This window comes from Adiantum capillus-veneris, chromosome 1 (assembly GCF_014529385.1).
Source record: "Adiantum capillus-veneris isolate H3 chromosome 1, ASM1452938v2, whole genome shotgun sequence".
NCBI classification, from domain to species: domain Eukaryota; kingdom Viridiplantae; phylum Streptophyta; class Polypodiopsida; order Polypodiales; family Pteridaceae; genus Adiantum; species Adiantum capillus-veneris.
Genome location: NC_140931.1, coordinates 13,873,464 through 13,899,516, shown reverse-complemented (window position 1 = coordinate 13,899,516; position 26,053 = coordinate 13,873,464).

Sequence of the window (26,053 nt, the reverse complement as noted above, 5' to 3'; positions counted from 1 at the left end):
GCAACCTTCCGCAATCGGTCCCCATCGTGTTCGTGAAAGAACAAACGTTGATTTCCATTGGAAGGGAAGACTACTAGGCTTCAAGCAAGTAAGAGACAAGGGTACGGTGGCAATCGTTCAACATGTTTTTATGTTTGGACACATGCGTCTACGAGGGATCACCAACCCAAGGGATTTTCTTTGTAATTTTATGTCCCTTGCACTTCAATGATTTTGGTGGTAACAAAAAAATGGACATTTTACATCTCACGGACTGTTTTGTTTCTATGTAGATGTTTTTCCTTCTAGCCTTGTGGAGGAGCAACCACTCTCGTGCCTTTCAGGTACATTTACGGCCATGCATGCAAGTCTTGGGGATATTCTCTTCTCCAACACAACTTCATCAAACCTTGCACGACAGAGGGTGTTCTTCTACACCCACAAGTACATTGTACCTACAAATGAGGAAGGCTACGGAGGGCTACAATCTTTGCAGGCTACAACCTTGCGTAGCATGGAGTGGCCAAGGCCAGATGCATTCACTGTAATGTCTTTGAAAGCCAAGATTGTAGCTGATGTGAGAGCATCATTAAAATTTGGAAAAGTCTCGCGTTCCGTTGGGCTTGGATGGTGTTGTCCTTCTCATGTCTTCGCTAGAATCTTTGGATCTTTGCCTTTCCATCATACAAATACTATGTATGTTTGCAAAGATCTACAATACGATACATTGGAAGCCATCCTTGGCGAGAAGTGGGGGTATCTTGAAGGACTTCACAACGGAGATTGCTTTCGGTGTCAGGTTGGAAGTTTCACCATTGCTATCCGTTTCATCAAGGTGCGCTCCACTCTTTACGTGCGGTACTTCTATGAAAGGTGGATGTGCAAGCTTGGTGAATGGATTCCATTGCAATCCACCGATGCTACAATTGAGGTATTTGATATTGCAATCAAATTGTCGAGTGGTGCCGTTGAAACCGTCCAAGTGAACAAGTATTGGACATTGGCCAATGTGCGGGAGCACTTAGTGATAATGGGTTTAGAGCATGGAGAAGATACAAAATTTTGTATCGGACGATGTAAGGTGAATGATTTTTCTCTCTTAATTATGTTATATTTATGTTCTTTTGATTATTCCCTGCCTAAGTTGGGTATGCTAATTTATTTATTTTTTTCTAGATTGGTAGCCGCATGGAGAGCACGATTCAAATTGAAAAGGCGTGGACGACGGAAGAGAATTTGATTTTATCATTAGAGTAGTTATGTTTTGTACTTAAATTTTTTATAATATCACAATTGTAAGTTCAAGCAGATGGTTGTATCAAATTTTGTCAATGCACATTATCTTAAAGTTGTAGTGATGTGTTTTTTGAGTTAAATGATTGTAATTTAGTTTGTAAGTTTTTATAACTTCTTGTTATTTGTGTTACTTTATGAAAATTGTTTAATATTTTTTATTATTTTTATTTTTATTTTTATTTTTGGGGGGGGGGGGGGTGCGTGCTATATAAAGCCTCCTAAACCCTACCATTTTCACACTCTTTGCCTGTTCACACTCTCATTTGAGCTCCAACACTCTTGCATTCCTACTTTAAGAGCTAGCATTATGGAATCCTCCTCCACCCCTCCCGAAGCCACGGTGTTACAACGCTTCCAAGAGTTTTTACAAACAACCGAGTGGAAAGATCGTGACGATCTTCACAATTTCTTCACCCAATTCCCTGATGTGAATGCAACTATTCACCTAAACAGTCAATATTTTCAGCCTATCTTAGAATTTTTTGAATTTTACATCGACAAGTATGCTGTACCGATTGTAGGACAAGGGGAATTGTGGATTCCATGCGATTTGCTTCGCTACATACACAAAGGCGATCGGCCTTTCACCCAACGACTTCAACGATTTTGTGTAATTGCGGGTGAGGCAGGTCAGTACATTGAAGATTCACGTTTGAAAAAGAAGAAGGTCGGCACCCAATTTCTAAGTCGCTTGGCGACTTTTGTGTTTCTTCTTGCGGAGGAGCCTGAAAGATCTGAGGTGAGTTTGCCTCATTTGCGCCTTGGGGGTGTCGTCAAGGACACAAAGGAGCCCATTACAGCGCCCTGGGATGCAAGCAAAGAGGGCAATATTCTTGCCCTAACCTACCCAGGAGGTGTCATGGATGCCGCCAAATCCATGGGTGATGAGGGTGCATAAGCATCCTTTAAGCCCGTTGCAGATGCGTCGGAGAAGACATTAACTCCGGAGGTTTTTTTTGAACACCTCTCCCCAATTGTGATAGATGGGGAGGAATATTTGTTTTTACATGATCTTGAAAAGACTTTTGACATCCGCATGGATGAGTGTCTGTCCATCCTCTGTGCCACTGTAGAGTCCTCTGCCATTGACCCCTCTTCCGATCCTTTGGATCGAAGCCTCCTTCCCCTTGGAGAGAGTGTGGTAGATACAATGGAGTCGGCAATGGTGGCGGTGACAGATGCACCACACTCATCAGTGTCGGAGGATGAGTTTGTAGCTACATGTGCATTGCTTGAAGCCCAATGCACTCCTATGCCTGTTCATATAGATGAACTTGAGAGTGTCGCTATGGCTCCCAATTCATCTATTTCTCTTGACGGCAAAGGCATAAACAATGAAGACGACAAAAACAAGAGGTATTAATTGATTTTTGTTTTGTGATTACGTTAATTTTCATTGTTGCATTTTGAAATCTCATTTACCTATTGATTTCTTTGTAGAATGTTGTGGAGCTGGATGAGCATGCAGGTTGGGGAGGAGATGGTAGGCGCCAAGCTTTTGGATGGCAGTCGTCTCTTGCGCATTACCTTGGCAAGCTCCCCCAGGACGGCTTTGCGATAATCAACAAGGAGTACACTCCTTGTGGTCAATTTTGGGTGTCAATGATGAAAGCAATGAGCCGCATCCTATGCCTGTCAACCATATCTCAAGCCTCCCAAGTTATATATCTTGTAAATAAATCTCTGTCCAGTGCTGCATTTGTGACACACATTTGTGGTCGTGTGCTTTGTAACGTGGCCTTAAGCCAAGCTGTAGGTCTTAGGAATGTGGAACAAATTTCTTGGGATGTGCTGCACAAACAGCTTCCTTGTGCCCAAGAGCGCCGAGAAAACATTGCTCGCCATATCTTAGATGGCTCAAGTAGTCAATAGCTGCATAAATCTTGTAATTAACTCCTTCAAATATGTAATGAGATATATCACATCTTTGTACTTTGTTATTTCAAAATTTGAATGGAAATTGATTTTAACTGCTACTTTCCAACTTCTGTATTGAGTTTATGGTACGATAGATAGTATATGATTGGTTCTATCTTGTGATACACTTGTGTAATTCTCTGAATCAAAATATAGAGTTTTTTTCAGATAAATAACATCAATAAAAACATAATAACATTGTATTCTTATAATTTTAGCATAAAAAAGCTTTAATTAGGCTGTCTAGAGGCCTGCCGCAGAGGCGCACGAGAAGTCAGAAGTAACATTTACTTTTGACTTCTCGCGCGCCTTTGTGGCAGACCTCTAGACAGCCTAATCAAAGGTTTTTTAAGCAAAAATTCTAAGAATACAATGTTTTTTTTGGTTATTCAATCAACCAAACTTGGTTGACAGCTCTTTTATCCACATCTCTCTCTCTCTCTCTCTCTCTCTCTCTCTCTCTCTTTTTCTCTCTCTACTTAGTTTTACTTATCACTTAAAACAAATGTACACAACTCGTTATATTTGAAAAAGCCACGACTCATTATATTTCAAAAAGATATCTTTACATTGGCAAAATTGCCTAAAAGTCAAATTCAATCTCTTTGTCCTCTGATTCGACGCGCAAGAGCTAAATCCTTGGGCATTATTGTCACCCGTTTTGCATGAATAGCACACAAGTTGGTGTCTTCAAAAATAGAAATTAGATGATATTCTGCCTCTTCTTGTAGAGCTTCTACGGCGATACCTTGAACTCGAAACGCCATTCGATAACTTTGCATGATCTCTTTTACCAAACGTGCGAATGGTGCCTTGCATATGAGAAGGTCTGAAGTTTTTTGATAGTGACGAATCTCTTGCAACGCCTTTGAAATGCATCGCTTCACAGCAGGAGCCCATTGTTGAGGGATGTTAGGATCTGGGACATGGGCCTTGCGAGGGCGAACCTTGAAAAACTTTTTCTTTTTATGAGAGGGCTTGCGAGGGGGAGCTTGCGCATCTTCAAGGCCACCATGTGCTCCGACTGGCTCTTCAACTCCACCCTGCACTCCAACTAGATCGTCTGCTACATCCTCAAAATCCTCTTCATTTAGTAACCCATGATCACCTCTAGGCTGATCTGACGGCAGAGCGCCGAAGCCACGTGGCAATGTCTTCCTAGCCGGAACTCGATGATTGCTTGGGATCTCCTGTCCGCTCCATCCGTTTGGGTTTCTGTGTCTGATGTCACTACCCGTTTCTTCTTGCGTGAAGGTTGTCCATCTTGTTGCTCTTCACCTGACCATTCTCTCTCCATCTCTTCTAAAAGCTCTTGTTTGTGTATCCAAGGTGGTTTTTGAGCACCTTGGACGGTTGAGTGAGGGTGAGCAAAAAAAGGTTGATCTTTTCTTGCTGTTTGCTTTGTGCGTGCCATGGTGTAAGAAGGGGCAAGATTGAAAATGAGACTCCTTCTTCTCTAAAAGCCCTCTATTTTTTAAAAAAAAGGTCTCTTCACACTTGAACAGGCCACTTAAAAAAACTCTTAATATCATCAAAATATAAAAAACAAAAAATAGATAAATGGAGAAGTATTATATGCAACTCAACAAAGACATCTACAAACATAAACATTACATTGCATAGCATCATTTGTTTTACATGTTGGGTAACCAATGTTTGCCCACTCTATGGCGATTTTCACGCCACCTAGCATGATTACGGGGTCCGGTGGAGTTTCTCCATTTCTCTTTAGCAGTAAGTCAAGATTGTTCCTAACCTCCTTGGCAAGACTTGACTTTCGCGCTCGCTCTATGGCATGACATCTCCCCAAAGAAAAACGAAAGAACCAATCAAACATCTCCTTCATGTAGTTGGATCTCGTAGTTCCACCACCGTGACGTGTATTTTTAAAGTAAACACCTTTGGCTCGATAATGTGATTTTTCCATTCCTTGAGTGCTCCACATGTCTAATGAACCATATTTTGACATAAAGAATGCTCCATGCGCATACAAAATATGCTGCATCAAGAAAAAATGCTTAGATCAAATAAATATTTATGTATAGCATCAAAATTTGAACTGAACGAAGTAACTTACCATGTAGTGTGTGATATTGCAATACTCTCTCCCCACGCTTGCACAAATGCTTTAGTGAAATTCGAAATGTGATCTTTGAACAAATTTTGTTGCTCGCTCGTGGTTTGGGGTTTCCACATGATTTGAAGCACTAACTCCAAGTGGTGCCACACTTGCCTACGCAGATTTACAAGCACGGGATTTGAATCTTGATCGGTCGTACACTTGCAAAGCGCTTTCCATAGCTCCCATGGAGCATCCTCTTCACCCCTCTCCTTTCGCATCTCTGGTTTCTTGAAAAACCTACGTGCTTTCACACCATTCATAGATACTTTTTGTGGCACTTCATGCATATTATCCACCTCACCAATGATAGAAACATTGCCACCATGACATCCAATCGAATTTAGAATTGTTTCAACTATTCCAATGGATTCCACGGATCTGGAAAGTGGTTTCATTTTGAAAGCGTACTCTATGTGAAGCTTTAACAAGCGATCAAATATACGCATAAAGGCATGCAAAGTGCAAAACTGTACATTTGTAAGTGGAAAATTGATAATGGGATGCCATGTTTTATCTTTTGTCGACCGATTGGGGACCTCCATGATAGGACACTTCAACACCGAGCACACCCAATCCCTTGCATCATCATCCATTGACCCTGTTGCCTGACTTCCCTTGACATTTTTCTTTGAAGACGTGGAGCCACGAGTACTCTCCTTGTATCCTCGTATACAATATGGACAAGGAAGAAGTGATGAAGCACCTTGTTTACACCCAAGTATACATTTGATTGTTTTTAGATCACCTCCTAAGTGCCACTCAACATCAAATGTACCTACTCCATCTACTTCTAGCTTTTCTCCCTCTAGTTGTGCCTTAATAACCTCTGTGATCCACGGGATCATAGAAAAGACCCATGCCAACACCTCATGAGTCTCCTTCGGAACTTCAAAAGCTCCTAACCACCATATTTATCTTTCCGATTGTACACTAAATGATGGTTTCTGAGAATGATCACCGATAGCATCAACTTTTGCAAAAAACATTGCCTGATTCATGAGTGTCACACTCATACATCCAATCTCCATCCTTTGACAATTTGACATTCATCTAGCTTAAGAATAAATATGAGCTTCTCTCCAAGTACTGAAACAACACAAGAATTGAATTGTTATACTAAATGATATTCAATACAAATAAAAAACGACATTACAATTTGTATTACCTTGTGGAGACAAAGCATAAAATTTAACCATAGCTTGTTGTAGTTGTTTCAAGTCAACAAAAATATTGTTGAATTGATGATAACTAAAAGACTTTGTCCCATTAGGAATAGTATTGCCTCCCTTTATATTACCACGTGACTTGGCACTCGTGGAAGAGTACACCATGGATCCTTCAATGTTTTTTTATTCGCCAAGGGATTCCCGAACGAGATCATTGTTTGCTTTTTTTGCAAGTCGGACCCTATGTGGAATAGAAAATAAATTCTCGGTGATGCCTTGCTCTTGTAATGCATCTTTCATCAATCCATGAAGTGCATGGTATGCATTTGTGCTGATCCCAACCTCATCACAAGCTCTCTGGACATCATCCTCAGACACAAGGTTAGAGATCTTTTTTAGGCCTTTGTGATGGCATCTTTCATGTGTTTGGCCTTTTCACAACCTATGATGTAAAGTATATCTTCCTTTGAGATGCATCCTAGGAGAAGGTTGCAACGGTCCTCTTGTCTAAAACTTCCACACACATCTTGTATATATGTCCTATTTCAAAAGGTGAACCGAGTTACAAATTGATGAAAATTATTTGAGAGTTATGAACACTGTGAATTTAAAAAAATACCTAGTTGCCATGATCCGCTTCTTACGTGCCCCTCCATTAGATGCTAACTTTTCAATGGAAGAGAACTCCCTCTTACGCTCACGCATGCCAAATGGAGTGGCTTTTAGGTTCATCATTGCAATCTGTAGCTTAGTTACCTCTGTTTCTGTAGCTTTCATCTCCTCTTTAAGATCTTTGAGTTGTTTCTCTGTGGAATGTAGTTGTTGTTGGAGATTTATGGAATGAATGTGTAACACTTGACATTGTTGTCGGAAATATGCTGACGCACCTGCGTGATTGGAGTCCAATCTCTTACAATACCCAAGAAGACCACGTTCTCCTTCTCCCACATATTTGATTAAGCTTGGGAGTGTACGGAATGTCGGATGACAGCCCACGAGAGGATCTTTTGGATACAACCCTCCATCAAGCCACAAGTCAACATTGGTTTCTCCTCGAAACCGTCGTACGGATGCCGGTTGAGATGCTTTCTCGTCATTTTTTTTTTTTGTGGGAGCAAATTCGATCGGTAGACGCAGACTGACATTAGTTGACCTAGTAGATGACGGCGCAGGTGATTCATTGGTTATGTCGCGAAGAGACATGGTGAAAAGATATGATGGGGAAAAAAATTGATAAGATATCCTTTTTGGGATAAACAGACAATTTTTGGGATAAAAAGACTTAAAAATATATTTTTTCATATATAGGTTCAATTTTTAAGCTCAAAGGAGGGAAATTTTTAAATTCAATTTTTAGGCTTTATTAGATGGACGTTTTGATGATATGGCATTATCTATTTATTCTTGGAGTTAATGTAGAGAGGGACCCAAGGAATTTTAGATTTGGAGGTTATAAAAGCTAAATTCTTCTAAAAAAATACTATTATATATATATATATGTATAGGGACCTTTTGAAAGCTTAAAAGATCCATTTTGAAGATTTTATAAAAAATTCTTTTTTTGGGGGTAAATTGATGCACGAACTGAAAAGTGGCTTTTGTCATAACTACTTACTATCTTTGTTTGGTGATAGTTAGAGAGAGAATGGTTCTTCTCTCTCTTTTTACTCCCCTCTCTCTCCTACTTTATCCCCCCTATTCCTCCTACTTTACCACCCTCATTCCCTACTTTCCCCCCCTCTCCTATCTAGAGAAAAGTTAGAGAGAGAGCTACAAAAGTAGCTCTATTTATTGTCTTTGTTCCTTCCATCCCCTGCAAAATTAGCTTTAATCCCTTAAAATTAGGGATCCTTACATGGCCCCAAGGGGGTCCAATTTTTTCCTAATGGTACTATGGGCACCCCCCATTCAAATCAAGCAGGGGAGTATACGCCTCATAAATTTAATTCGTTTTTTATCTAGCCTTGGTATAAAACACCAATGTATAGTGCCGTATGCACCTCAGCAAAATGGTGTTATTGAGACGTAAAACATGTCCTTTATGGAAATGGCACAATGTATGGTCAAAAGTAAAGGTTTGCCACATTTGTTTTGGCTTGAAGCTATCATGTGTGCCACTTATGTACTTAACAGGTGTCCAATAAAGCTTTGCATTTTATGGCTCTATATGAAGCATGGCATGATAGAAATCCATCTGTTGATCACATGCACATTTTTGGTTATTTGTGTTATGCTTTGGTGCCACAAATGCAGCGCAAAAAATTGGATGATAAAGCTATCAAATGCATTTTTGTTGGTTATAGTACTAAAAGAAAAGGTTATAGGTTGTACCATCTGCAAACAAAGTGTATCTTGGTTTCACAAGATGTTGTGTTTGTGGAAGATTCTACTCAACCCTTGTTGTCATGTACTAGAGATAGTCACCTCTAGGATCATATGACATTTTTGTGACAATTTATTGCCTCTTTTCAATGGTGGAAATTTGAATGTAAATTCAAATGAGTCAAATGTACAGCCTATGGGGGTCTCTAAAAATGTTTAAGATCAACCTATTACTAATGCCAATGTACATTGAAGGGGATCGGGGAGCACCACAGACGGAGAGTGATAGAGAGAGAAGGAGACACACATACGATGTGGGTGGGGAGACTCCAAGAGTGAGCAGCCCCCTATACACTTATGCTATGTATAAGGTATACAAGTCAGTGGGCGCCCAGACTCTGGGTGGCCGGACAAAGCATAGACGCCTATACCCCAACAACCTCCCACTTAAAGGCGACTGTGCCTTTAAGCAAGAGAACCTAGTATAAAGACTACAAAAGGCGAGAGAAAACCGCTCTCAACCGATGCCCACTGGCTGGCTGTGATCGTGTGCATCCGGCTGTCCTGCTCCCGTGTAAGTCCATACACCACCAGACGTCCCGCACACGTACTACAAGTATGTACGCAATACCTGCATATCTCCCTCGTGCACTATGCCATCATCAGTCAACAAACGACTGACAACCCCAACTGCAAATGCTCCCATTGCAGCTGCGATATCTGGTCTCAAGATCAGCATCTCATACATGAGACCACCGAATGCCGATGCAATGCTAGCGGGCCCTGCTAGCTCTACAAAGCATGCATCAACATATATATCCCTGGCAATAGGCATCTCTGACTGACAAGGCGTGTCAGCCACATGCATCTCCTGACTGTCCGCAAAAGACGCATCAACCTGTCGTCCAACCTCAAAGCAAACCAGCTGCTCTAGGTGTCTGCTGGAAGACATATCCTGCACAACTATATCCCCATGCTCACTGTCGAGCATAGAAAGGATGACTGCATAATCGCTGACATCTCAGCCTCCTCTGCAATCATCCACTGCAAACATGACCACTCAATCTGCTGTGACTCACTAGAGCTCTCATGCTCTAACTCCGTGTGCATAGACTCTTGCACAACGTCCTCCTGTCGTGACTCACTAGAGCAAGACCTCTCTACCTGTCTATCCTGCATAGAAGTATCTCGCACAACTGAATCTCTGCTTTGCTCAGTCACTAGCAAAGCATGCATCTCTGACTCTGTCACCTCTCTATGTGACTACTCAAGTCGTGCCCCAACTGTGTGCACAACGAGCTCACTACTCTGTACTCCATGCAAAGTACCCTGCAACCCATGAGCAAAAGAGACTCTCCTGCTCTCTCGCTCTCTACCTGGCTGCGTGATCATAGAGACAACACCGTCTCTCTCGTGATCCACATGCAATGGGTAACCTGTACCACTCGTGGCACCTCTCGCAATCACTAGTGAACCCAAATGCAACACAAAAGATCGCTCAAGCAGCGATACCCGACATCCACTATCCCGTAACTGTCTGACTGAGATCAAATCCCATCTCAGATCTGGCACATAACGCACATGACGCAGGGTAAATCTCATACCATTGGGCAAGGACAAACATACGTCTCCTGTACCATCAATGTCATACACAACACCATCAGCCATGTGCACGGAACCAAGTCTCCCACTAGAAAACGTGCTAAACCACTCACGATGCGATGTGACATGGAAAGTAGCATCTGAATCTAGTAACCAATGTGAAGACAATGTGCAATCCAATATGCAATCCGTAGACATAAGATCGTCTGAAGACAAGCTAGATGTAAATGTGACATCGTCATCACAAGCATACTCAGTAACCACCGTACTGATCTCACTAGAATCTGTCGTGCCCAAATTTGCATCACGCATCTATCGCCTCCGCTGTCTCAAACGCCTGAAACATCGACGCCTAATGTGCCCTCTATGTCCACAAAGCCAACATGTCAAGTCTCTATGCCGTCGAGACTTGCGTGTGGGATCAATGTCATAATAATCAATATCTAATTCTCCTAAATGATTTTCTCATATTAAACTGATCATTTAATGTTGGGAAGTGCCAAGGGAGAAAAAGCTAGAATATTGGTTAAGCTAGCAGACCGGCCACAGTAGGGATCCAAAGGAGGGAAAATAGGGATCCAAAGGGGGGGCCATCTGCAAAAGAGCCATGTGAAACAATGGGCCAAAAAGACCCTAAGGTTCAGCCCATTAAGACTTCCAAAATGCTAAGGTTCCAAAATTCAAAGGTTGTGTCCAAAGGTCAACCCTAGGGAAAATTGGATGCTTTGGTGTGCCCTAAAAGTCTTTGCACATCCCTACATGGGAGGGGGCGAGCCCCAAAGCTAGGGGATGAGAGAGAAAGCCACACACACACACACAGGCTCCCTTTACACAAAGGGAATGAGGGACACATGTTAGCTCCCTAGGCCAGATGCCCACAAGGTGTGCCCAGTTCCTATTGGAAGACCCTTGAAGTGGACCAATGAGAATTAAGCTAGAGTAAATGTAGTTTAATTAAGTTAAAAACATTTAATAAAAGAAACCAATGAGAATTAAGTCTCCTAGAAAACTATTGGGCAGTCTCCCAAGGGGTCCAATGAGCATTCAGGAGCCCCATGGCTTGCCTGATTCCTATTGGCCAGGAGGCAAAGGGGTCCAATGAGAGTTTAGTTTAATTATTTAATTACCTAAAGCTCTCACAAAAGGGGAAAGGGGGACACATGTCAGAAGGCTATCACTTATGCTGCTTAATTCCTATTGGCTTGACCTGGGGAGGTCCAATGAGGCAAAAGCCAGACTTATTTAGCAGCTAGGGCTCGCCCAAGAGAGAGGGGGGGGCTGATTTTTGCTTGGCATTGACACACACACACACACACTTGACCATGTGTGAAGGAAGAATACTCTATCTCCTCCCAAGCTTTAATGGAGAGCTCATCACCTACTCCAAGCTTGTGAGATAGAAGCCTACATCAACACTCTCTTGGCATGTGGATGCAAATCCAACCAAGAGCCAAGCTTCAATGCATGCTCATCTTCTCTACCAAGCTAATTACTAAGCTAAGCTATGCTAATATGAGTGATTATGTGAGGAGATGTACATCTTTCTCGTAAGATACTTCTTTTTCCTCTCAATCTACTCTCATACCCTGCTAGCTCTCACCATCTTCGAAGGTGTGTGAGGTCTTGGGTCTGAGAACGGGGATAATTCAAGTTGTGTTTGATTAAGTGTTTTGCTTGGTGTATGAAGCTTCCATCTTCATTGCACTAGCTAGTCTTGAAGGAACACAAAGAATTGTATTGTACAATGTCTCTCTTGATGGGAGAAACCATAATACAAAGCCTTTTGGAGGGGGGACCGGCTCCATGCAAATCCGGTCCTCAACTGTTGTCAATAGCTTAATTTCTCTCTCTTTTGAAAGTATTGTCGATGCTATCTAACTAGGTGTTATGCTTTTTGTTGCTCTCTCCACCAAAGCACTCTTGTAATTCTCATTAGGAATCTATTCTAATGAAATGCCCACTATGTTCATGCTAATTTCCGCTACACATAAGATTATAGGCCATTAAATGTTACAATCAATCTCTCCCATGCACATAGAAGTGGGACTAGACTCCCCTGTAGACATGGATGTTGTGTACATAGCATGTAAACTCTGCCATAAAGCATGAGTTGTAGTCTCCCTCGAGACCTGCCAGTCAACAGACTCAACCAGATGCAAACGAATCGTAGACATTGCTAACTCATCAAGATCCTGCCAATCATCATCACGCATAGAATTGGGCTTCGCCGATAAACCACGCAAGGGTTTATCCTGCACCAAATCCGCCAATGCAACAAGCATATGCTCCTTCCAAGCAACAAAATCTGCACCATCAAACTGTGTCAGACCATAACGCTGGAAGTCAAATGAAAAATCAGCCATAATGCTCGCAAAAGAGCAACCAACAATGAGTAGCAAATGTCAACCAAATCAGCCCTAAACTGGCTCGAATCGCATCAACAAAAGTCTGCAAATATGGCTCAAAACCTGATGCAAAGTTGCACCAATAACCGTGCAAAACCTTGCACAAAATCACAAGTCAATATGACTCAATCACGCATAAATATCTGACAAAATTTTGGCAGAGTCTCCTTTGTAACTGGAGCAAAATCTCAACAGTAAACCTCAAAGAGACAATAATATATGCCACAATGGCCAATCCGGGAATAAACTCGACCGGAATCACCTCACAAAGTCATACATATGAGCATACCCGCTCTTGCCGGAGTACCACTCAACGGCACCTCAAATGACATACATGTGAGTGATGATTGCTGCCAAAATACCTTTCAATCGATGACCAAATATCTACCAGATAACTATAGCAACATTTCGCAAAACCTTGCAAGATCTGTCGCTATGCGCAATGCGAAATACGACACACAAGGGCATACACAAGTGACTCCAAACTCCGACCAAATGATGACTGAAAATCACTTGTCAAAGTGGGAGTAAACTCAACCACTAAACTGTGAAAGAGAAACCTACGGATACGTAGAAGCTATGGCAAGAACCTGGATAAAATCCAACAGAGTTTCTTCTATAAATTGAGCCAAATCTCAAATAATCTCAGCCATAAACAAATACACAAATCCATATATGGCATACATAAACCGCCAAGACCATGGCAACATAGCTCACTCTCGCATGAGTGGCTCTCTAGACAAATGCATATCCAAAAACCTGTGTACACCTATGAATTTGCTGGTTGCTGCAGAAAATACTCCGTGTGTGTGAGATATACCAAAAACAGTGTTTTTGGGACCCGAAAGTGCACAAATAAACCTGCTGTTGTACCTGCTGTAATTCAAAGCATAATTTCAGCAAATAGACATCACCATTGCGTCCAGAGCGTGCCAAAACCCTGACCTAGACTCCTGGATCATGTAGATCTGACTTTGTATGACGAAGCTACGCAAAAAACTGCGATTTAGAGCCCGAAAATGGCAAAAACGAGCTGCACACAGTCTTGAACCTGCTCCTGCTCCACTCTGCGTGATGCAATGTCCTCTCAATGCAAGCTCACACGCAAGAGCTTTGACACAACAGCATCCAAGCACTCGAATGTCAAGCTCTCCTCTGCCGAGCACTTCTCTAACGAGCTCCACTGAGCTCAAAAGCTCCTGTCACCAAGGAAGCCGCAACCACCTCCTCGACCAAGCTTGACCACACCAAGCTCCTAAGCTCCAAAGACAATGCTCCTGAAGCTAAAATCGCTCTCCGTGAAACTCCGCGATCGAACTTCACCGTCGAGAGCGAGCGAGCTATCGCCTCGAAGCTCTCAAAGTCGTCGTGCTCTCCGCGGTCACCATAGCTCTGATACCAATTGAAGGGGATCGGGGAGCACCACAGACGGAGAGTGATAGAGAGAGAAGGAGACACACATACGATGTGGGTGGGGAGACTCCAAGAGTGAGCAGCCCCCTATACACTTATGCTATGTATAAGGTATACAAGTCAGTGGGCGCCCAGACTCTACGCGGCCGGGCAAGGCACTGACACCTATACCCCAACATACATGATGTACTTAATGTGGAAAGGGTTGAGAATGAGCCAGCTAGAGGTATGGAAAAATCGCTGGTACATACTTTGCGTGATAGTAAATTGGATGCGCCTTCGTCTAAACGTACTTTTTCAGGTTCTTGCCATGCATCTTATGCATTAGATTGTTATACTTTGATTGTTTTGAGTTTCTATGATGTTGAAGAACTTGTGTCTTTTGATGGAGCACAAAAGTGAAAAAATTAGATGGTTGCCATGCAATTAGAATATGATGCACTTATAGAAAATATCACATGGACTTTATGTGATTTACCTCCTAGAAAAAAGGCCATTGCTACAAAGTGGGTTTACAAGTTGAAATGTAAGCTGAAGGGTGAGATTGATCGCTACAAGGCTTGACTTGTTGCAAAAGGTTATGCATAGTAGAAAGGCATAGATTATAAAGAGACTTTTTCTCCTACTTGTCGTATGACTACTGTGCATTTTCCATGTGCATTGGTAGCTCATTTAGGTCGGGATGTACAACAATCAATCATTGTTACTGCTTTTTTGGATGGTGACATTTTTGAGGAAGTTTATGTAACGCAATCTCGCGGTTTTGTCAAGAAAGGACAAGAGGATAAAGTGTGCAAATGTAAGAAAGATTTGTATGGGTTGAAGCAGTCTCCTCAAGCTTGGTATGAGAAAGCTAAAACTCATTTGGTCAAACGAGGCTTTTGTAACAGTCCAACAGAAAGCCGTTTGTATATAAAGTGTGAGGGTGATGTACTTCTCATTATTGTTCTGTATGTGGATGATTTGCTAATCACTGGTTTGAATGAGGCACATATTGTTGATTTTGAAGTTGATTTGAATGCTACTTTCAAGATGAAATATTGGGGCTCTTGCATCATTACTTGGGTATACATGTTAAGCAGTGCGATGGTGATATTGCCTTGTGTCAAACAAGTTACATAGAGACATTGCTATGTAATTTTGGACTTGAGGACTGCTAGCCTATTGCAATTCCCATGGAAACAGGTTTGAAGTTGAGTCTTCATTATGATGGTGATCCTGTCAATGTCACTCTTCACCAAACTGCTATTGAATGCCTGATTTATGCATGCAACATGAGGCCGGATATTCGGTTTGGGGTCTCATAGGTCAGCAGATTTATGCATATCCCAGGGTCTAAACATTGGCAAGCTGTCAAGTGGATCTTTCACTACTTGAGTGACACTTTACATCTTGGGTTCTTTATCCAAGGGGTATCATTGCCACCAGATTTACATGCTTTTTCAGATTGGGCTGGTTGTTATGACACGTGAGTGTCCATGACTGGTATTTGTTTCATGCGCATGAGCTCATACATATCATGGTTGAGAAAAAAGCAACCTACTGTAGCCACTTCCAATTGTGAGAGTGAGTACAAGGCAGTCTTCATAGCTATGGTTGGGTGTGTATGGCTTAGATGCCTTATGGCTGATTTGGTTGTTGGACAGATCACTGCATACATCATCTACATTGATAATAAGAGCGCATTGACAATTGCAAGAAACCCAGTTTTCCATGCTCGCACAGAGCACATTGAGGTGCATTACCACTATGTCAAAGAGAGACTCTCAACAAGAGAGATCAACTTGGCTTATGTGCCAACACAGGACAACCTTGCAGATCTTTTCATAAAAGCATTGTCTCGTGAGAAGTTCGAAGCTTTTTGCAAAGCTTTGGGCTTACTCCCCTTTGTGGACTAACCATGTCTTCAGGGAATGGCACTTCCCTATACTCTATGTGCTAGCTCTCATTCATCGCATCACTCGCGGCGGGTTTGTTACCATATATATGTGGTAATGATGTGTGTGAACACACTTAGTACTATTGGGGTATTTTTTCCCTCACTAGGAGTTTTTTCCCCGTGCATTGTATATACGCTCATCAGTCTAGGGCTAACTTATATTTCCATTGCATACTAAGCAATACTACTCTATTGTGTGCCTTGAGCTTCTTTCGTCTTCTCCAAGTTGTGTGTGTTTCCCTGCAACCCTATTTCCAACACTTTGGTGTAGGATGACAGTCCACACAAGATGTGGATCCCATGGTGCATCTCTTAGTCCTTTTGGGTTTTTCATTGGTTTGTTTGGTCTCAATGTCTAGTGGGGCTGATGCGAGCACTGATGGTTTTCTTGTTATTGTACAAGTTATGGGCTTCCATGTGAAATGCCCACCCCGATGGATTAGGATATGTGACCTTAAGTTTTTTATGGTTAGTTGTGGCACCATGGCTTGGTCTGAGCATGGTGATGTAATCCTTTTTGGCATGCTTTCATATATTTCAACTCACTCTAGTCAAGTGAGTATTGCAAGAAAAAAATAGTACATGAAAACAATATTAGTAGAGTTTCTATTTGCAAGCATTTGTGTCGGTCAAGGTAGGGTTTTTGAATGAAAGGACCAATTGAAAAATGTGGGATAAAGAAACAAACCGTGCGTAAAAAATCAACTTTCACATGGTTCTCATGTCTCAAAGGTGTGTGCCCACATTTTGTTGCCTCAAGAAAGTTTCCTCTTTTACAGTATGGCTAAGCATTAAAAAGATACCACCGGTGGGAATAGGATAATACATAAATTAAAACTTTCCCCATAGTTTATGACATAAAGGCCTAGTGTGGAGACGGCACTCTTGTGCCCCATTAAGACCAACAAGGAGATGCTTATTAGGGCCCATAAAAAGGTGACTAAAAAGTAAAGGATGATGCACTTAAGACCAAGAAGGAGATGCTTATTAGGGCCCATTTTGGTAAGGTGAGTCATTAAATGATGCCACGTTTGGATCCAATAAAGCTACCTTCAAGCTTGAAATCACTTTGCTTCTTTCATTCCTCCGTCACCTCTACCATCACCTCTTAGTTACCAAACATTACCAAAACACCCTCAAAGTTCAAAAGACCACCAAGATAAGGGAACTAATGCTCTCAAGACATCTTAATCGTGCCAAAGTTCCTAACGTATACCAACTTCTCCCAAGTCATGATTTTTTACATGTTTTGATGAGGGAACTAATGCTCTCTTGATACAAGATGATAAAACTAGTGCTTCCTTTACTATATGTGGGATCACGGAGTCATGGCATGAAAGAGCCTCTTTTATTGGTGAGGTCCTCCATGAATTTTTTTGAGTAATCCACTAGACCACTTCTCTAATGAGAAAGTTTTTTTTTTAACCCATATTATGTGGAATATTTGTATTAAAAGAAAAATTATAAAGGTACAACCCTACCCATGCAAAATAGCTGGTCACGAGGACTTAAAGACTAACAACCCATACACACATACACACATAGCTTTAGATTTAAGAAAGGGGACTCGTTTCTTTTTTTGGGCTTTCTAAAAGAAGCCTTAGATGGGTATTGGATTAGACATACTATCAATGTTTTCAGGGACGGTGAGACTTACCTTAAATGTGGTTTCAGTTATAAAATAGTAAATGGATCTTTTTTTTTCACCTTTCACTTCATATAGGACATGTCTTTACTTTTCTTGCATTCTATTGTTTTAGAATGTTAAAATGAACCCTCCCCTTCTATAATCTAGTAAATTCTATAAATACATATATGTGCGCGCGCGCACACACACACATATATTTATATGCACACACACATATATTTATATGCACACACACATATATATTGATGAGTCTTTTTATTTCACAGTTCCACATGGCTTGACTTTTCTTGCATTCTATAACTTAATTTTAGTCAATATTTGGAAAGTCCCTTTTATTAAGCTGCCTTTGGCTGAGTTTCCTCCTCACAGAGAAACAAATTAGAAATACTAGCAAAAATTAAAAATTTGCATGATTGTTGAACTATTTTCTCACATATTTCACATGTTTTTCTTCTCTTTACCATGGTTGCAACTGGGTAGTCTTGAATTTCAATTGGCTGAAGGCTATGCTGAGGCATTCCTTTCCCAAACACTAAATCTCCAGTTGAACTCAACCTAATGATTTTATCACTTCTTTATTGTCTTAAAAGGCCACCATGTTAGAAAGCCACCGTGACCCTTTCACCTATTTTTTATTCTTTAGCAGACTAGTGTTGTGGGCCAGCCTAGAGACCTACACAAGGTGGTTGAGAAGATCTAGCTTTTGCCCAAGATTGTCTTCATTCATGACTTCGTGAATTTGGATATTATCCACAGATAAGATCTCGTGTGAGGTGTCATCGATTCATCAGACTCACTCTTTTCTATCTTCCCCTAGATGTCTCCGAGTCGAGTATCATGGCTATGGATTTCAACCACCATCAAGTAGATCCTGTTAGCATACTTATTCCCTCTTTCTTTGCTACTAACGGTTGAGCATCTTCCTCTATCATTTCGTCCTCCACATCATGATCCTCTTTTGGCATGCTTGTATTCGTAGATATCTTGATATCTTTAGATACATACCTCCACATGGACTTGACCATCGGTTTGCTAATCCTCACCACCTCGTGGAGTTCCTAGCATACTGGCCAATTGAGCGGCATTTATAGCAGGCATGGAGGAGGCAAATGCCAACTCTTACTGGAAAGCTCCAAAGCATCCCATATTGAGATCCATGCAAATATTTGGGAGTCGGTTGGCACATGTCATTAGAAGAAAGTTGGACTCACTTTTGGGCCTTTAAATTCTAGAGAGAGAGTGGCGCTCAACCAATGAGGAAGAGGCTTACGTTACGTTGATGAGAATCGACATTTTGGAGCCAAGCGCTTTTAGAAAAAAGGGAGAAAATGTTATTTTGTTCATCAGATTGCACAATTTCACGCTTTCAAGACATAGATACCATAAGTCGTACAAACTCAGTATCAACGAATTTCAGAACTTTCATTGAAGACTCTAGTATCTATGTTCCCATCCAAATATTACTTTGAGTAGCTCTACTTCCCTCTCAAAACTTTCTTCCCTTTTTCATATTTGCGCTAACTTTTTTGTGTATTCTAGTGCACACCATGACTACTTCTCGAAGGCCTAGCAGTACCAATGACTCTGTTAGCATTTTTAACAGCTATACTACAAATGATCAAGCATGGATACCATCTCGAATAACTATCGAAAGTTGGGTACTACTACAAACTAGGAGGAGGAAGAGGAGGCAACACAATGATTTTGTGGAGGCTTTCAAGGGACAAGTTAAAGAGTTTAAAGTGTGTGCACAAAGCAAGCGGGTGAAAGAGGTTCTCATACAACATGCTTTCCAGCATGCAGACTTAAAGTTGCAAACATCTCCTCCAAGTTTTCCACGGCATTGACCCAACTGTAAGTTATTTTGAGCATCTTACTTAGTGCATGATTATATTCAAAGGTTAGGTGGTGGATATCATCTTTGGTATGTTTCAGATAATTATCCATCAAATAGGATGGTCTGGCAACCAGTTGAGACCATAGTTGGGATTTTTCGATGCTTTCCATGCATTTATTGGTGAGCAAATGTATTGAGGAAGACAACACAAGGAACTTGCAGATAATGGAATATTCTTTTATGATATGTCATATTTGGAACCGAGAACTTCCATTGGTTGGGGTCGTGTAGCTCCTTTGCCGCTTCCATCCTTTGACAACAAGGACTGGTCTTTGCCAGCTTCGCAAACTAGTGAAAGCTTTAGGAATAGGTTGTTTTAGGATATACAAAAGTCCCTCAAGTATTCAATTGCCACAAAAATAGTTTGGCTCGCACTATTTATGCCTCTTGAAGTGTTTGTAGATTTCTTCTTCGATGAGAAAATAAGAACTACCACAACAATGTTCATTTGCAAGTCTGAGAGTTGTTTGGACTTTTTAGATGATAATTGGGATACGAAACAGTCACAGGGTAAAATCTGTATTTTGGAAAAGAAGTCCATAATTTGTAAGTTTATTATGAGCTCTCAAAATTTCATAGTGTTGTTTTACTATTTTAGATATCATCTTCTAAGTGGGTTGCTTATTTCACTCGACCAAGATATAGAGTCTAGCCCTGAGAACAAACCTTTATCAATGTACCTCTACTTTCGAGACAACCTACTTACTATGATGGAGACAATGTCAAGCACAACTCTTGCACAGCTCAGGGTAGATCTTACATGTGAAGAACTTCCTCTTTTGCCAGAATTGTATGCATTCAATCTGAATAATAGAAAGGTGCTTACTATATGGATGAATTTTGATTGTCTTTAATACATTGAGACATAGAATCTAACTCTTTCTTCTTCTCAGATTCCAAGACGCAAGGAGAAAACAACATTGTGCAAGGAGTTCCTTTCAAATACACTTCACTTAATTGCTTCCACCAGAATCTAGGTCACATACATTGTGCATGCAATGAGCTTTGATGCTATACAAACCATGATGTACTCTTCAAAATGACTAATACATAGACATTTTGTGCCGCTCAAACAATGTTTTAAATATGTACACTTTCATTGTCTCAAAACTTTACAAGTTGTGTTGTCTCTGTCAAGATGTATACAAAGAGAGGTAGTTATTTCTTCCTTCCCTTGCTACTGCTCCCCTGTCCTCTCCCCCGGTTGGTGCCACTGGTCCCCTGCTCTTTCCCCTGGTTGTTGCCGCTGCTCCCCTGCCCTCTTCCCCGGTTGCTACTTCTTCTCCCTTGGGGGACACTAGTCTCGGGCATCGTTTCGCATCGTTTGAAATCATGGGCCTCTTCCATGGCTTCCCATGCATCTTTCACCTATGAATCTTTCCTCTGTTCTTTCTCTTGCCGCTGACATGTAGCCCATTCCTCTACTTCTGCAGCATCCACATAATATTGATTGATTGCTTCTTGAATATTTTGAACCTCCTCTTGAGTCTGCTAGTAGCGCTACGTCATTTCATCAATGTGAGCTTGTTTGAACTCCTCAGCTCTCGCGCTTTCCTCTCTTGAACGCTGTTTATCGAGATTATAATATGTTGGATGTCCATTACAGAAAAATGTCACACATCATTGGGGGTGTAGTTATGTAGTTGAAGTTACTATAGTAGCGTGACAATAAAAAAATATGTAAAGATGTTGCTTCTTTTAATACAAACGTTGCAGCAAACAAACAATGAAACAACATGACTACTTACGTTTGGTACATCCAAAATTTGACTGAGGAGCAACAAGACATTCAAACACGTTCGCCAGCCACGGCTATAGTCATCAACGTGCATGGGCATGGTGACCCTTTCGTGCCGGATGGTAGTCCCTAGATCATGTTCTAACAAAAGATGCTCTACATAGCATACAATTTTTTTCGCGGCACTACATACGTAACCACTTGAGTCAGTAACACATTACACTACTTCCAAATGTATCAGGGTGTGCCTTACGTTTTTACACGCTCGTGAAACAACCTGCTTTGCTCGGAGTTTGCGTAGTAGACAATCTTATCTTCAATGTTAAATAACAATAGACTCCAATGATCACTACACCAAAACCATCAAGGATGAGGAGAAAAATCCTAAATCCAACATGGTTTTCACAAGGCAAGAATAAACTCACGATTGATTGTCCAGAAAACATGCTAGATCAAAATTGACTCTGCTAAACCAGCCCAATAGAGCCAAAAAGGAAACTCCGTTGTTCTACAGCATAGGCAAGATCAGCAGATATATTACATATATTTTGTTCTAAACATCAGCGGGAAGAAGCAAGATAGCATGCCTAAGAGATTAGACTTTTCAGCGGGCTGTCACTGCCACAAACACATGGGTCAATACCGAGCAATTGGGTCACTTATTGAATTCCATAAGCCACTGATCCACTTGGTATTGACCCATGTCTTAATGGTAGTGAGCCATCTAATAAACCAAGCTTGACTCATAAAGAGCTTGAGACGGACCACATAGCAATGTTGACGACTGCCGCAAAGACATGGGTCAATACCGGGCGAGTTGTGTACCTATTGAATTTGATAAACCACTGACTTGCTTGGTATTGACCCATTTCTTAGCGATAGTGAGCCATCTAATGTGACTTATAAAGAAAAGCTTGAGACGTAACACATAGCAATGTTGATGACTGCCTCTAAGACATTGGTCAATACCGAGCGAGTTGTGTACCTATCGAATTCCATAAACCACTGACTCGCTTGGTATTGACCCATGTCTTAGAGGAAGTGAGCCATTTAATGAACCAAGTGTGACTTATAAAGAGCTTGAGAAGTACCACAAAGCAATGTTGACGACCACATCCGTTGCTTTGGAGTTGGAGAAACTGCACATGCACAAGAAGTCTTGTTGATCGAGGTTGAAAATGCAGGACTCCTCTGACCTCCAGGAAGTAATATATGTGCATGAAGAGATGCTAAGCTGATTAGAACTTGCAACTCCTCTTTGTTTTCTTCGTTGATTTAATCTAAAATAATCTATTCCTCTGGTAAAGGCTTCTTGTTGGATGGCCCTCGTGAAGCAGAGGCTTCCCCTTGCCTTTCTTGAGCTTTATCCGTGAGTGGCTCATTCTCCTCCCTGGAAGGGAAATTTTCCTCCCTTACTGGAACAGGCTCCTCCCTAACTGGCTCCGGATCCTCCATTCCTTGCTCATTTTTATTTCTAGGTGGTTCCTCCATAACTGTCTCTATTTCTTCCATGACTACCTCAGGGTCCACCCTGGCCTGCTCATGCCCCTCTGCAGCTGGCTTAGCCTGCCCATCTGTGTCATTTCTATCAACCCGTGATCATTTCCTTATGCTGTTTAATTCATCCCTAGAAGGCTTTGTCTATCGTGCACGAAGATGGGAAGGGGGGATGTTAAGAATATCCATGGTTCTACTATCCCGGATAGGTACTGGCTGAAGCAGCCTATCCGTGAAACTATAGCTTCCGAAGAGTGTCAAAATCCCTGGCATGAGAGTAACACGGTGTGCATGGGCAGCCACGATATATCCATCACTGAAGAATTCAACGAGGTAGTCTTTTTCAATTTCTTGTAGGCAAATAAGTGCACTATTGGCCCATCGCATGCCCATTCTCCAATGCTCGCAAATCCCTCGCACTACTCACTGGAAAGGAAGACGTAGAATGGCCGGTTGCATGTGTTGTTTGATCCTTCGCAGCTCTTGCAGGACACCTCTGTGCGCCTCATATTGGCATCTTCTTTCTTGAGCATGCAAAGAGTCACATGTTGCCCTTCTAGGCGTGGCCTTTGCACGAGGCATCTCTACAAATAGCATAACAGAAAACGACATATTATTTGTTGCAGAAGGGACTTAAGCTTTCTAAGGTCCACACAAAGCGAAGAAGTGCACCAAATACCGTTGTATTGCCTCTACTCGCTTGGTACTGACCTTAGAAAAGTATAATAGCATACCTCTTTAGTGTGTTCCTTGCGCAGAAGGTGCTCCGATCAACGATGGTCAGTACCAAGCGAACAGTGCAACAAACAGAGTTTTCCTTCCCTTATTCTCTTGGTGCCGACTTCACAAAATACAAGTGCACAAAAGTGTAGTAGCATACCTCTTCACTGTGTGTAGAGATCTACGTCACTAAAGTGATGTAGAACAGGAGTCCAAAAAAGCAATGGGAGCACTAGAGAGTAAGAGGAGGATGCGCAAAAAGGGTTGGGAGCACAAAAGAGATGGTTTGCTCACTGTGTAGCGCCGACGGAGGTAGAGTTAAAATGTTGGGCAGTAGAGGACGCAAAAAGAGGCAGAAGAGCGCCCAAGCTTTTACTATTTGCTCACTGCATGAGCGCTCATCTGGGGCGAGGGTATAGTTAAAATGTTTGGCGGGGGTACTACCTCTAAACTTAGTATGCTCACCTCGGCGAGGGTGACAAATTCACTTATGGTCGGTAGATTGTACTGCATGGGAATCTGAGCCCGTTTATTACTCCCAAACTGGTTGTCCTTGTGAGCACAACCCACATGCCTTTTTTGAGTGACCGTTTAGAGCCAGACACCGATCGCCATTGCAGTCACCATCTCCATCTCCATGTAGAACAAACAGACCACCCTTGTCTTTTCCTTTTCTGCTCTCTTCCCCTTGGCCATCTCTCGCAATCTTGTGTTGAGCGACCTCCTCCGGTTTGAGTCCTTTGCTGATGCATTTCCATCGCCCTTGCTTTGGCCTTTTTGTCATCTTCCCCCTGGCCACCTTTTTGTTATTGCTCTCAGTGACCTACGACATCATCATTCACCTCGACGCCATTGGATATTGTAGAGACATGCTCTCTCTCTCTCTCTCTCTCTCTCTCTCTCTCTCTCTCTCTCTCTCTCTCTCTCTCCCCCACCCGGATCGCTCTTCTCTGCCTATGTGTGTTAACTGTGTGCGCACCGAAGCCACTACGTTACGAGGTTAGGGAACAAGGGGAACAACACTCCAAGGGCCAAGAGTGGTTGTTAGGGTAAGATTAGAAGTCTCGTAACCTCAAGATTGGCATAGTTACAAATCGTAAGTATTAGTTGAGATTCTCCATGTAACGTTGTGAGGTTCAAGGCATGGTTGGAATATTACTCCTTATGTGACCATGCTTGAGTTGTTTTTCAATGCTATGTTTGGGCATAGTGAGTGAGTAGGCCTACATATCTTTTACTGATAACATTAAATGCTCTGTTCCAATCCATCTCTTCCAAATGGACGTGGGTATAATATAAATTCAACTTGGGTGAGAACCAGGCGAATAGGGCCCTTCATAGATTCTTGAGGCCCTTTCTGGCTTGGTTCTGACTCTAGTCACGTCACCTGTTATAACATTAGCACACGGGACAGAACCAAGCGAATAGCGCCCTTCGGAGATTCTTGGGGCCCCTATTCGCCTGGTTCTGACTCTAGTCACATCACCTATTATGACATTAGTGCACGGGACAAAACCAAGCGAATAGGGACCTTGAGGGATACTCCAGGCCCAATATTCACTTGGTTATGACGTGAAATACATACCAATTTTGAATAGTAGTTTTGGCTTGCTTTTTCTTTCAGACATGGGGATCATAGTCCTGGAGACAGACGATGTGGGCGAGGATACATGTGAAGAAAAACTATTCACATTCTTATACAATGCCCGTGCTCATCACTGTGCACCAGAACTATCAGGAATGTTTAATGCATAGTTTTCTATATAGAGGATCATATATTGCTCATTTGAGTACCTAAAAACCCATTTGCAACAGTATGAGGCAGTCATTTGTGATAATTCCATGACAATTGAAGGCATGAGATATGTACACCAAGCCGAACTTGACCCTGACAAGAGTGCAGCAAGGAGACTGAATCACTGTCTAGAAAAGTGTCCCTCCAATGCACTGCTTGTACAAGACAGGTGTATGAAGCACTTAAAAAAGTGTCGCTTAGTGGAATTCAACCACAGGTTTGTCTGTTACTTGTACTTGCAGATGGATGGTGAGTTAGAGACTTCCCAGTCATCAACTTTTGGTAGTTTCCCATTGGAGCCGGAGGAAGAGGTAGAGGATGTGGAGGTGCAATTTGACCCAGAGGAAGAGAGGGTAGAGGTATTAAAGGATTATTTGATGCGGGCTTAACTCTTGCTTCTCTTGCGAATGTAGCATTAGGATGCAAGCAAGAAAGCCCAAATAAGGAAGTGACTTTGCCTCTGAATTGCACTCCCAACTTTGCTATGGCGAGTGACACCCACTACGTTCTACTCACGGATATCATGCATGAGCTGAATATATGGGAGGACTACTGCCTAGCTGCAACTGCAAATTTTTGTGAGGCAGACATGGGATT